Below are 15,487 nucleotides of genomic sequence, written 5' to 3'. Positions count from 1 at the left end.
GATCATGTAAGTGATTTAATTGGTTCATGATTCTCTTCTAAAATATCGGTCAAAGTTCCTTTCTCGTAGTTGTAAAAGTAAATTTCCCTTCTACACATGACAGTCTATGGGCAAGGGAAATAGAATTCACCTGTTTCTATAATCATCTTAATATATTATACGAGTTATGCTTTGATAGAGTTTTTCATTTTGGTAAAATTAAATAAATAGAGCCCCATACTTGAATAGACCATTGGATGATTTTGCATTGGAAATCAAATCACAAAACCTGGGCCCTAAGTTGAGAAGACCCAGGTGTTGCCCGTGCATTAGGTCACCACTGATAGAATATTCTAATATGAAATATTATCATCATCTTTTCCCGTTCGTGCCCAAGACGCATTGAGCAGATGAAGTAGAGTTCATCGGTTACAATGACCACGGTATACAAAGCAATAATGTGGTCAGCACTATACCCAGCCATGTTTGTTTTCCTAACGTAAATCAGGTATCCATCATAGCTGAGTGGACTCCTGAGTGCCGTCCTACAGTCATAAGTCTGAACCGAGATCCGAACTCGAGACCTTCAAGATGGCAGGCAAACTTTCTACCATTCGACCACCCCGTCCCAATATGAAATAAAAGACTCTAGTTTTGCCTCTGGAGATAATGCATGCACCAACAGAAGTAGAATAGTAGATGGCGCAGCAATATATCGGATTAACAGATTATGTGTTGTCCAGGCATCGTGACCCCTCTCTTGACATTTGCCTGTATACACCTATGGAATGCTAAACAATACGGTGTGTACCAGCTTCATTTGCAGGAGTTGCCGCAAGGAAACCAATGTTGGTAATCCTCTCGCCTAACTCCTGTTTGATTTTACTAGTTAGACAGCCTCATCTGTCCGGGTATTTAAACTCTGGAATGTCGAGTTAGCAGCCATGAACTCTACCGTCCGACCACGATGTCCATTTGAATTTAGAAACTTTAATTCGAATAGAAATCTATTACGGTGGGATTTTGACAAAAATTTACATTTAAAGATGATATTTAGACCCTTTTCATATGTTTTACGATGAAATTTTCGGCTAATGTATTCCAAAAGTTGTAATTTTGACCTAAGTAACCGTCACGCAAACGACAGTAAGAGCTTACTTCATGTCTACCATTTATAGGATTCTAGTATTAAAAGTCCAATGTATTCCTAATTTGTATATACATTTAACTAACTTCTTGGTTCGCATACCAGTAAAACTTGTCTGAGATTTAATTATACACACATTTACAGAATACTTTTTTTTGGGGGAAGGAGTTGTGGAATGACTTACGGGTATATAAACCAGCTTACAGTGTAGAACAGGATGAAAATACGATACTCTCAACAGCATGACGCATAGTGTATTGCTTAGTGTATGTGACGAACTCTCCAACTTCAGGGAAAAAAAACAACTAAAAGCTATGACATTTTTACGTTGTATAAATTTTTAATCCAATTTCCTTTTGTTTAAAATGTTACACTTGTATTAAAAAAAAACTTAGATTCTGCTAAATATCAATACGCTAATGAGGACGGTATACCTTTATAATGTAGCTCACATTAAAAACCTTACTGACAAAAGGTTTTTGAAGTAGTCAGATTCAATGCCGCAATACCCGAGGGACGAACTATCATAGACATTAAAACATTAGGCAGTCGTTAGAGATACAATGAGACAGTTCGCGACCAATGTAGATAGTGAGACTTACACAGTCATTATAGTGAGATCTACATTCATTATAGTGAGACCTACAGTCATTATAGTGAGATCTACATTCATTATAGTGAGACCTACAGTCATTATAGTGAGACCTACAGTCATAGTGAGACCTACACAGTCGTTATAGTGAGACCTACACAGTCGTTATAGTGAGATCTACATTCATTATAGTGAGACCTACAGTCATTATAGTGAGACCTACAGTCATTATAGTGAGACCTACACAGTCGTTATAGTGAGACCTACACAGTCGTTATAGTGAGATCTACATTCATTATAGTGAGACTTATACAGTCATTATAGTGAGACCTACACAGTCGTTATAGTGAGACCTACACAGTCGTTATAGTGAGATCTACAGTCATTATAGTCTGACATACAGTCATTATAGTGAGACATACAGTCATTATAGTGAGACCTACACAGTGAGACTGAACGCAGTTATTATAGGTACCAATACCTGTAGGACCACCACAAACCCACATCTACGACCACCACAAAACCACATCTACGACCACCACAAAACGACCTCTACGACCGCCAAAAAACCCACCTAAACGACCACAAACCCACCTCTACGACCATAAAAAACCCACCTCAAGGGCACCCACAAAACTACCTCTACGCCCACCACAATCCCACCTCTACGACCATAAAAAACCCAAATCAAGGGCACCCACAAAACTACCTCTACGCCCACCACAAACCCACCTCTACGACCATAAAAAACCCAACTCAAGGGCACCCACAAACCCACCTCTACGACTACCACAAAACCACATCTACGCCCACCACAAAACCTCATGCAACCACCTCACACTCAACAAACCTCGGCTGTTTCAATCTCCAGAATTGAGTCCAAGAGAACCTTCTCGACGCTTCTTCCTGGAACTCTTCAGCCATCCCAACCCCCAACCCTTCCCTCCCACCCCCTCCCGCTTCTCCATCTATCTGACGTCACAGTGTACCCCAACTCTCCAGTCACGTCCATCCCACACATAACATGACGTCATTATAATACCCCCACCCTCTCTCTCCACCCCGCACAACCACCTCAGTCTCCTTAACCCATCACCGTCTGATCATGACGTCATATACTTTGTCCCTTTGCCATTACGAATCTCAAAAAAAAAAAAATAATAATAATAATTATAAATAAAACCTTACGGTCCCAACCCCTGACTCAGGATTGGCTAGTCGTCCCCGCGACGGATCTGCATTATTAATGAGCCTCCTGATCACGTGGGCGCGGGGGGACGCCGCCTCGTGGAGACGGCGAGACTTGGCCGGGACACCGCGAGAGGTGGGTAGACAGTCGCGCAAACCCTGACGCCCGCCGGATCGAAGGGTAAAGTTGCCCGCGCCGCGTCGCTTACTTCGCTGAGTATAGGGGGAGCTGTACAGGACAATAAAACTAACTTAGAAGCTCCACGCAAGGTTCAACCATTCAAGATTTTCCACTTACTAAAAAAAAATAAAAACAACACTAATTTTTACTCATATTTCGACTTAAGCACTTATCAAAAAAACTTAACATTATTTTTTTAGAAACTAAAATTTATTAAAAATTAATTGAACCGAGAATTTTATTTTATTTTTTTAACTAATTAAACAAAAATAAGAAAAATAACTTTAATATTTCTTTAACAAAAATTAAATTTAAACAACTTCCTGTTATAAGAATTAAAGAATTTATATTTTGAAAAAAAAGTTGTGAAAAGATTCGTCACATTCCCTAGAAGAATCTCGCGCTACTCTCGTTGGCTGTGCGTTCAGACACGGTCTTGCCGTCAGAGGACTACTAATCCAGTGCTCGTCTCACTTTTCGATTGGTTTCTGTGTTTCTCCGCGTAGAAGACTTCTCCAGCTGAAAGGTAAGACCCAAATAAAGTATTTTTGTTTTAATTTCAATTCGCACGTTTAAATCACTTATAAAACAATTTCTTACAAACACTCTCATAAAAGTTTTTTTAAATATATTTTTTTAGAGTTTTAAAATGTTTTGTTTTGCAAAAATGATGTGAACATGGAATAAAAAAAAGTTCCTTCTTTCCCAAATTTGTGAGAGATTTAGTACAGTGAAAATTAATGATTTAGTAAAGTATAATCTGCATTTATCATTCTTGTCATATAAGAAAAATACATTTTAATTTTACATTAAAGTCTTTTATTCTGGGATTTTTTTTTAAACTTGATTAAAACAAAGGAAAATGAATATTTTTTTTTAAGTTTTAAACTATGATAAAATTGTGTTTGTAATGTTTTTGGTTTATAAAAATTTTTTTTTTTCGAAAAGTACGTTTATGGTATTAAATTGCACATATCAAAATAACAAGCCCATATCGAACATGATTAAAACTTAAAGAAAATTTATTTGAAAACAGTTTTTTTTTCGTTTTGAACAATGAGGACATTTTTTCAACCTGTAGTTTGTTAGAATTTTGTTTGATTTTTTTTTCGAAAAGTAAGCCTATGTTTATGGTAGAAAATAGCAAAATATCGAGATACCTAGCCCAAAAAAAAAAAAAAAAAAAAACACGCAGGTTAGAAAGAAGTTTGAACATCACCCTAAATCTTTTGGTACCGAACAAATTATTTTGAAATCAAGGAGTTGCCTAATGGTGAAGTTAAACAGTCTTCAGCCATTATCATCATCTTTCTAATGGACTTATGTCAAGCACAACCACAACCACAACCGCACTACAACTACACGGCAATAACCACACGGAAATCATAACACAACCACACGAGAAAAAATACTTATTTATAAATCTCTACTTTTTTGCGAATTATAATTTTTACATCAATATTGCAAACTTAGTTTCCATTAACTTTGACATTGCGGATATGCGATTAGGTCCGTGTGTTTCCTTTACACCTTCTTCAAAGGACCGCCAAGCATAATTCGCTACTTTAATACATCCTGTAGGAATAAGATTATAAACTTAAAGCAAGATCCATCTAAAATAGTTTAAAGCACATCCAGTTTAAGCTTTTAATTTTCCTTTAGGCCTATATTTTTCGCAAACGGAGATTTCTTTAAAAAAAATGTATTATGCGTAATTTAATATTTTTAAAATGAACATTTACCGATCGCTTATACTTGCTTTAAGAATGCTTTAAAATTCTTAATTAAAGCAGTAACGTGGTTATGTTTAATCGCTTCTAAATGTCGATAACTGAAGTGGTAAAGGTGGATGGTAGAATTTTATGCAGGGTAGAAGGGCACTCAAGGAAATAATGTGTTGAATATATTTGCATACGTTTAATCTTAATCGTTTCAAATATTCATTCATTAACGTTATCAGTTTCATAGCGTGTGTAAAACGCTAGATTAAAACCCTATGGGAATAAACTTTACCACCAAAAAAAAAGATTAATTTTTATTTAGATTTTAAATATTACCACCCCATACATTTACTATATAATGATGCGTTGAATGAGCCGTAGAAGGGTTTTTAATGAAAAGTACTTTTAGTTTAACAATTATTCCTACTACTTTTAAAAAGTTTTTATAAAGTTTGGAATAATTACATTGTTATGTATTCCCAAACCAAAAAATGTATGTTATTTTTAAATGATGCTTTGATACATAAATTATCGAACTTTGAATACACATTCAATAACGCGGAATGGTTGTTGTTGGGTTTGTTTTTTTCAATAATTTATTATTAAAACAACGATAAAACACGTAAAGAATTGAACTCAATAGAAATCACTGATTGGCGCAGATGACAATAATCTAGGATCGATTTAGGCGTGCGTTGTCAAAAATAAGGGTTCAATTTCTGAAATATTTTTGTGGTTTAATATATGCAATATTTTAGTGGTTTGAAACTTCAAAATATTTTAGTGGTTTAATATCTGCAATAATTTAGTGGTTTAATATCTGCAATATTTTGGTGATTTAATATCTGCAATATTTTAATCTACCTTATAACATATTGCACATATTTCATTGACAATGTCGGTTATAGTGCACGAGTATATAACAGTAGAGCCTTCAGGCGTGGTTCGAATCCCGCTTACACGTCCATAATTTTGTTATCAGACGGGATTTCAAAATTCATTGAGCAGGCATTTTAAATCCCTGTATTGAATTTCTACATTTAATTTCTGTATCGAATTTCTGTATTAGATTGCAGTGGCTATTAAGCACGCCCTTACTGCACATCGGTGCATTGATTTTGTGCAGTTATCGCCACGCAAATCTGGACTTTAATAACATTGACCATAAATCTACTCTAGTTCTAATCCTAAACTTAACTCTACTAGCTTTATGGGAGAACAAATTCAGTACGATAGTGCTCTCGGCGTATTTAGAAGAACTAAAGACATTTTTTTTAAAAAAGTAATTAATACCTATTCAATGAAATTAATTAAAAAACTTTAGATAGTAAAGAAAATGTTCTTTTAAATAAAATATAATATGTCGTTCTAAAACAAAAAATGTTGACCACTTTGTCAAGAACTGTTATACTTTTAGTATAACGATCAACATTCAAATATACAAACAAAACTAAAATAAAAAGAACAACACTCTAAATTTGGAAATTCATTCCAATAAGAATATTTTAAAATTATGTTCTTGCCGCATATATTATACAAACAAAAGTAGGTTTTGTTTAAAATAAAATTCCTCCACAAATCGCAAAACAAAACGGCCGTCTTTGATGTTCTGTTCTAGCAAGTCTTCAGAAGCACACAACTATTCTCGCATTAGCAAATTCTTCTTAGTCCTCTTGCTCGTCCGCCGTGACGCGACTACAGAGCAGGAAAAAAAAACTAAAATCTATAACAACTCCTATAGAAATCATTACCTATTTGGATCCGTAGGAAGCATATAGATGCCACGACTATCGATATAATCGATATGTTTTACTGCTTGATGAAGCGTGTTTTTTTTTTAAGAATACAAGCTTTCTGTTTCTAAACGTAAGAATTTGCATCTTGATCGAGTTGAGGATTATTTTACTCGTAGCACTCGATGACTCACAAAACTACATAGCGATTTTTGTGTTCCTTTCTATGTCAAAATCCTAATGTACTGAATTGCCATGTTTTTAACTTAGTGCATCGTCTTTCCCATTGACTATTTTCTGCAAATACCATCTGTCCCATTGCCCATTTTCTGCAAATACCATCTGTCCCATTGCCTATCTTGTGCAAATACCATCTTTCCCATTGCCTATCTTCTGCAATTATATCTTTCCCATTGCCTATATTCTGCAAATACCATCTTGCCATTGATTATCTCATATAAACACCATCTTGCCAATATTCTTTAATTAGAATGTCATCTTATCATATAGAGCTTAACGACTGACTCTTCCATCCAGTTGTTTGTCAAAGCTATAATCAGCTTGACTGCCGTAGCACAACTTTCTATAGACTGCCACGACTGCCACTTGATTTCGTTTTGTTTCTACCATCATTTTTTTTCGTCGACTTTTTTACCACTATCTTTCTTTGTGAATTTTATAATATTCTATAATTTTACTTGAAAAGAAAAAAAACATTTTTTTTATAAACCGTCAACGTTATCACCATGTTTTTATCCTATCCACTGGTTTTTTTTTATACAGACTATATAACTATCACATGACACGTAATCATATGTCTTTGGTTTTCCGGCTTTTTCTTTAAGAAAAGTGCTATAATATGAGTAAGTTAAAAAATATAGATTTTTTTTTCAAAATAACAACTTTAAAAAAAAACACACATTCTATTTGACTTAACTGATTATTAATTTAAAACCCGTAATGAGCAAAGGGATGCAACCACACCTCTTCACCGGACTCTGTTTTGGGCAGCTCACTTTAGTTACGCCCATGTTAGCCCAATAGTCCTTGCCTCTCCTTCCACTGTCCTGCTTGTGGATTGCTAATGTCGGCCTACTTAAAGGTTTTAATTACGCTTATAATCAAAGTCATACAATCTTAAACAAAAGCATTCCGTGAATTTCAGTTACTGTTCCGAATATGAACTATCGTTTTGATGCTCCGTTCTTGTTTGTGTTTCAACATCATTTGAAACCGCACCAGTTTCAACAACATCAATGTGTTTGTTGTAATGAATGCCAGATAAAATTTCAACAATTGCGATAAATCTAACGTAGTCAGAAGAGACACGTTGTGATTTCAAAACACCTTTGACAGATCAGAAAAAAAAATTACATTTTCATGACATGAAATGCACTATAATATTTGTGTGTTAATAATATACAAGTAATGTGAAACTCAGGTATATTTTATCAAGCGACAGATTTTAAAATAATGTGATTGGATTAAAATAAGGACGTAAACTAGTTCTGGGAGTTTACATACATGGTTTAGTTTTCACGTACAAATTCAAGAGCATGACACGTTTTAAGTTATTTTCTTTGGATATTCGTGAATTGCAAGATTTTTGTTTCAATGGTATTGTCGCATAGAGAGTCTTAGCTGAGGGAATTTGTGTGGAAGGGAATTTGTGTGGAGGGGAATTAGTGGAAGGGAATTTGTGTGGAAGGGAATGTGTGGAAGGGACTTTGTGTGGAAAAGAATGTGTGGAAGGGAATTTGTGTGGAAGGGAATTTGTGTGGAAGGGAATTTGTGTGGAAGGGAATTTGTGCCACGTGAGCTTGAATTCTTATCATTTTTCAGCAGTTGTAGTCTTAAAATCCACACATCCTTCCTATTGTGATAGCGTCGTAACCCACCTATCTTAAGTAATAACTTTATAATCCAACCATCCTTCCTAAATTGATAGCTTTCCAATTCCCCCATCCTTTCTAAAGTGTTAGCTTTATAATTCCCCAATCCTTCCTAAAGTGATAGCTTTATATTACCCATCCTTCCGAAAGTGATAGCTTTTTTATCCAACCATCTTTCCAATAGTGATAGCATTATAATCCACGTATCTTTCCTAAAGTGATAGTTCTATAATTCCCCCATCCTTCCTATAGTGTTAGCTTTATAATGTATAACACTGATAGCCTTATCCATCCTTATACCGCTTTTTAATCTACTCAACTCCCTGCTCTCTCTAACGCGGAGATCAATATGTATCACTTAGTAAACACAACACACCTGCATATCATTACACGCTCGTGCTCTCCTTGTTCTACCATTGTTTTCACATATTGATTCACCAGCCTCCCCGGGCAACTCTGGAACTATCTAGATGCCTAGGTACTGAGGGTGGGATCTTTTATGCACGAGTCCCGGGACAGGCCAGGGAAAACAGAGAAAGTGAAGTAGCTCCTGACACACGCTCTGCGGACGTACAAGAGGTAGTGAGTCCACATCGGCGTTGTCGGTGGTTGTGTTCTTACAGTATTACGTACTTACCTACATACTTATATATAGCCCATATATATATATATATATATATATATATATATATATATATATATATATATATATATATATATTTCTCTGAGCTGTTGTAAAAAAATGGGGTTGCCCTAATAAGCAGCAATACCCTAACCCCAAATCTAACCTTGTCTTAACCCAGCTTAAATTTACTCATGGAGTCTACCTTTACCATAATCCTACTCATAGAGTTTACCTTTACCTTAATCCTACTCATGTAGTTTACCTTTACCTTAATCCTACTCATGGAGTTTATCTTTACCTTAATCCTACTCATGGAGTTTACCTTTACCTTAATCCTACTCATGGAGTTTACCTTTACCTTAATCCTACTCTTGGAGTTTACCTTTACCATAATCCTACTCATATAGTTTACCTTTACCTTAATACTACTCATGGGGTCTACCTTTAATCCTACTCATGTAGTTTACCTTTACCTTAATCCTACTCATGGAGTTTATCTTTACCTTAATCCTACTCATGGAGTTTAGCTTTACCTTAATCCTACTCATGGAGTTTACCTTTACCTTAATCCTACTGTTGGAGTTTACCTTTACCATAATCCTACTCATATAGTTTACCTTTACCTTAATCCTACTCATGGGGTCTACCTTTAATCCTACTCATGTAGTTTACCTTTACCTTAATCCTACTCATGGAGTTTATCTTTACCTTAATCCTACTCATGGAGTTTACCTTTACCTTAATCCTACTCACGGAGTTTAGCTTTACCTTAATCCTACTCACGGAGTTTACCTTTACCTTAATCCTACTCATGGAGTTTATCTTTACCTTAATCCTACTCATGGAGTTTACCTTTACCTTAATCCTACTCATGGAGTTTACCTTTACCTTAATCCTACTCACGGAGTTTAGCTTTACCTTAATCCTACTCACGGAGTTTACCTTTACCTTAATCCTACTCACGAAGTTTACCTTCACCCTAACCTCAACGCCTTCATCTAGCTGACTACAACTTCTAACAGGTGATTAGCACTACGATATTTCAACACTGTCTATTGTCTACTCGATTAAAAACCAACTTTTTCCGTGGGTGCTTTTCTTGCCAATTGTCTCCAAAAACAAGTCTACGATTGTGTGATTGTGTATGTATGTACGTGCACCTCTTGAACGGGCAGCTCTGTGGTAAAAAGCTAGGACGTTCCATTAATTTTGGGAGGGGGTCGGAGTTTTTTTTCTACGAAAATTTCCATTTCCAGATAGTTTTTTACTATACGACTCATGTATTTTTGTGTGTGTATGTAGTTTTTGGAGGGGGGGGGGGGGTTACTTCCCATAATGCATTTGGATCGAAATTTCAAAGACGGATGTTATTGAACTATACCAAAGTAGACTATGTAAACAAATATAAATCCCAGAGAAAGAAACACATGCCAGTCTCTGCTATACTTTTATACAAGATAGCAACTCGATTAACGGTTAATAACGGTGCGACGTAAAAGGGGAGCGAAGGAGAGTTTAGTAGTTGTTGGAGTTGTGTCCCCTTAATGGTCATTTCGAAAGTGAGGCCATTAGTACAAAGGTTAGCATTGGCATAAGTCAGGGGGAGATAATATATTCTGAATGACGCCCGAGTACTTGTGGCTCTGTGAGTGACTTCCCCTTTTTTTCATTGTTATGCAGATATTGAAATAAATTGTTTACTTTGATACGGGTGCTGTAGGTTGAGGTATTGATTTTGAAAAGGGGGGGGGGGGGGGAGGGGGGAGAGAAATTAGTTAGGGCTTAGGTTAGTGTTTCTGTTAAGATTAAGGTTTGCAATTGCTACATCAGCTAACATCACAAAACCCCTAACATCAACCAACATCATAATACCTCCAACATCATCCAACATCACAATACCTCCAACATCAGCTATCACTACAATACCTCCAACATCAGCTAACAACACAATACCTCCAACATCACCCAAGATAATACCTCCAACATCAGCCAACATCACAATACCTCCAACATCAGCTAACAACACAATACCTCCAACATCACCCAAGATGACAATACCTCCAACATCAGCTAACATCACAATACCTCCAACATCAGCTAACATCACAATACCTCCAACATCAGCTAACATCACAATACCTCCAACAACAGCTAACATCACAATACCTCCAACAACAGCTAACATCACAATACCTCCAACATCATCCAACATCACAATACCTCCAACATCATCCAACATCACAATACCTCCAACATCATCCAACATCACAATACCTCCAACATCATCCAACATCACAATACCTCCAACATCATCCAACATCACAATACCTCCAACAACAGCTAACATCACAATACCTCCAACAACAGCTAACATCACAATACCTCCAACATCAGCTAACATCACAATACCTCCAACATCATCCAACATCACAATACCTCCAACATCAGCTAACATCACAATACCTCCAACATCAGCTAACATCACAATACCTCCAACATCAGCTAACATCACAATACCTCTAACATCACAAAACCCCTAACAGCATCCAACATCATGATACCTCCAACATCATCAAACCTCGTAATACCTCCAACATCAGCTAACATCACTGTGCCCGATCCGCCTACTTCCGGCCGATGACGTAAAAAGCGCGCCAATTACGGGATAAACACCCCCAATCAAACCTCCTTAAGGAGAAATCAGAAACCGACGCGTGTATATAATTGTAACAAGCTCATCATAACACAAGTATGGATTGACATTACTGATACCTCAGCTTGTATGTTTTCTATGTTAGCTTTGTTAAGTGTGGACTTTTAGGGATCTTGGCTCCAGTTAAAAGAACAAAATAGTTTAGAAGTGTTTTAAAACATTAAAACTATCAACGGCCATTTTTTTAAATGTATATAAAATGGCTACTTTTTTATGAAAATAAACCTTTTTTTTTTTTGCTTTATATTTTAAAATATTAAATTTTCTAAAATTATATACCTATAAGAATTACTAATAAAGTATGGGTAATAGTTCATATTATAATCTAATCATTCTAAGTATAAAGAAGTGAATTTGTGGACAGCATTTGTCAGCGGATTTTCAACCTTATTTTACCGCAGTAGAATAGTCGAGATAAGTCCAAGGTGTAAGGATAAGCTTTATTTATCAGGATAAGTCCAAGAAGGGAGGATAGGCCCATGATGTTAGGATTAGTTGTCAGTGTACGCTCAAGGTGTCATAATTGGACAAAGGTGTCAGGATAGGTCCAAGTTGTTGTATTAGTTCCAAGTTGTCATATGTCCAAATTGTAGGGTTAGGTCCAAGTTGTCATATGTCCAAGTTGTAGGGTTAGGTCCAAGTTGTCATATGTCCGAGTTGTTAAGATTGGTCCAAGTTGTCCAGATATGCCCAATGTTAATGAAAATGTAATCACCTCACCATGTACCATCAATGTCACACGCACCGCTAGATCAAACACCTCTATTTGAACCCGATATATCGCCCAACCGCCCCGAAAACATACCATATTACACGCCCGTTTTTTTACAGTTACATAACATAGTATCAAAGTTCTGTTTCCCCATTCATATCACGTCATAACAAAAAAAAAACATGGACATATTAACTTACGGAATCATTTAACTAGACTGGGTGTAATCGATTCCCGAACACTGCTGTCATGGCATGGAACCTACGTTCTAGCATGTTCTGCAAGCCTGAGCTCCATACTCATCTGGGGCGCCCCACCACGGGGATTGGCTTGTCCCCCTCCACTAACAAGTTTATCAGCGCGAGTAATTTGATTCTTCATCCACGGTTATTATAATTTTTTTTAAACGGACCCCCTAAACACATTTCAGTGATATTCTGTTTTGTATTTGTGAATTATTTAAACGTTGAGTTATTATGTTTTTTTAACATTAATTTTCTCTTCTGTTGTTTCAAAATTATCCAATTTTTTTATGGTCCAGAAAATGTTTCATTGATTTAATTATTTATTGTTTTATTATTGGCTTGGATTGGATTGGTGGTCTTGTTAGCAAATAATTTATCAAAGCAGGAGAGGGAGGGGCAAGCAAGGTTTGGAGGGGTGGGGGGGAGGCGATGGAAAGGTGGGGTTTTAAAGCAGTAAAAAAGATAGTGAGTATTGTTAGAATTCTACAGAGTAGAACCGATACAGAAGAATGATGATAACATGACTTCAATGAACGACGCCAAAATATATATATATATATATATATATATATATATATATATATATATATATATATATATATATATATATATCGCTACATATATAGAACTAAATATATAGCACTGTATAAATATGCAAGCTCATATATAAATAGTGTTATTATATTTACACGCTGTCGTATGTCTAGAATTTGATATAATACGGTGTAAACAATTCAAGTGTATTATTGTGATAAAAGAGAATTGTGCGGGGGAAAAGCCTCGTCGACAAGTAATAATAAAACATTTCGTCATAGAGAAATTCCCCGATAATGAGCATGCAGCAAACTGCTATAATTTCACTCGAGTTTCCCTTCGCTTTGGATCAATTGGTTTTAATCACTTCCCCCACCCCTCCAGTTTTTATATTGACGTTCAGTGCGTACAGCAAAGAGCGTCATGGTGTTATTACCATTCGCGTCACTTTTGGAAGGGTTAGGAAGATGAGTTTGGAGTTGTGCGTATTAGAAAAAAATATATAATGAAGGGATTATTGACTAAGTAAATGCAACACTGGTAAATGCTCGAGTTGGGGGGGGGGGTGTTTCTAATGTTAAGTTTGATGAATGACGATGGGGTGGGGTTGTATCTAATGTTACGTTTCATGAATGACGATAAGGGGAGTGAGTTGGGTGGGGGTAGGAAGGGATGAGTTAACGTAAAGGTTTTTGGAATGAAAATAAATACGGATTGGCGGCATAGTTGCATGGATCTTAAAGCATCAATGTATTTTACTACCTGTGGATTGGAAGATATTGGATATATTTTATTGGTAACGGATAGGAAATGATTTGAAATGATTTCGCAGTTGAATTATTTAAACGGGTTCGAATGTTCTTTACTGTGAATGATTGTAATGCATTTTACTGTTGAGGTATTGGGTGGATTTTTTGTTAAATGAACGCGCTGAGGTTCGAAAGGATTTTACCATAGCGAATGGGCGGAGGTTCGAAAGGATTTTTACGTAGGTCTGTGAATTCTATTATAGTAGGATTTTTTTATCCGGATCTATGGATAAAATAAACGAGGAGGCTCCAAATGGATTAAGAAGTGAGGAGGATAATAGATGATGTAGAAATGAGAGTTGGGGGGGGTTACGGGGTTACGGAAAAAAGGGGTGGGGGATGTTTTTGAGTATGGGATTGGTCGATACCCCCACCATGACTAGATGCTAATGGTTCTAATCTGAAGAAAGCTGGCAGTCAACCGAAGTGTCAGGAGGGTGTTGTGAGCCCAACCCCCCCCCCTCCCCACGGTAGAGCTCACGGGTGAAAAGGTCAACCGTCATGGTCTGATGTCAGCCGCTCACTACTCGTGAGGGTGTTTGTGTGAGTGTGTGTGTATGTGTGCGTCTGTGTGTGTGGGGGGTGTGGTGTCGACGTGGTAATTAAGTATTAGACACTGGCGTGACGCCATAAGGTCACGGACGTGATCTTTGAAATGTCACGCTTCGCCGCGATTAACAGACAGATTAAAGTTATGTTTTACGGGGGGGGGGGGGGGGGGTTAGAGTTGTAATTGCGTTAATGTTTGGACAGATAAAAGTTATGTTTTACGCGGGGGTTTTAGAGTTGTAATTGCCTTAATGTTTGAAAACTGCCGAGCATTATCTTAACATTTTTTTAAATGACTGGTACTACGTGTCGTAGAATTTAATTGTATTTAGTGATCGTGGCTTTTTTTTCTTGTGTAACTACAGCAGTTTTGTCTATAAATAGATTTTTTTAAGCTTGAAGAACTGGGTGAGATTCTTGACACGAACCTGCAATCTACTGGAGAAAATAATTAGCTCATTGGATATTGGAAAATGTTTAGCTAGATCATGTCATGCACGCTCTAGTAGGGTATAGTACTTATGGCGGTACAATATCGGTACAGTGCAGTGCCTGTCGGTACAATAATAGTACATTGGCGTGCATGGTGTACAATAATGGAACAGCGTTGTGCATGTGGTACAATTATGGTACAGTACCGTGCTTGGCGGGCGGTACAATATCGGTACAGTATATCTATGTCATCTATGATGGCACTTGTAGATAGAGCGAGGTACATGTCAGTAAAATTTAGATATGGGTACAGTTTCGTACATGATAGCACAGTAGTACAACATAACTGTACAGTTTCGTAGATCTCGGTACAGTATCGTACATCTTGTAGAATATTGTACATGTCGATATAGTATCGCACAAGCCCATAAAGTA

The 15,487-nt window shown here is 36.6% G+C and overlaps 1 protein-coding gene across 1 annotated transcript in view; it reads left to right on the top strand.

Annotated features, from left to right (window-relative positions):
- The first annotated feature begins 3,040 nt into the window (after positions 1 to 3,040).
- The window catches only part of LOC131942600 (neuropeptide prohormone-4-like), a 149,576-nt gene continuing 137,129 nt past the window's right edge, over positions 3,041 to 15,487 (top strand). The window contains exon 1 of the mRNA XM_059302484.1: positions 3,041 to 3,613. The gene's annotated coding sequence lies outside the window, so the exon portion shown is untranslated. The remainder of the gene's footprint in view (positions 3,614 to 15,487) is intronic.

The sequence above is a fragment of the Physella acuta genome, unplaced genomic scaffold (genome assembly GCF_028476545.2).
Source record: "Physella acuta isolate Inbredline_101_S28 unplaced genomic scaffold, ASM2847654v3 ptg000413l, whole genome shotgun sequence".
In the NCBI taxonomy this organism is placed as follows: Eukaryota; Metazoa; Mollusca; class Gastropoda; family Physidae; genus Physella; species Physella acuta.
Note: the sequence above shows the minus strand (reverse complement) of the source record. Positions and strands in the feature narration are given on the sequence as shown.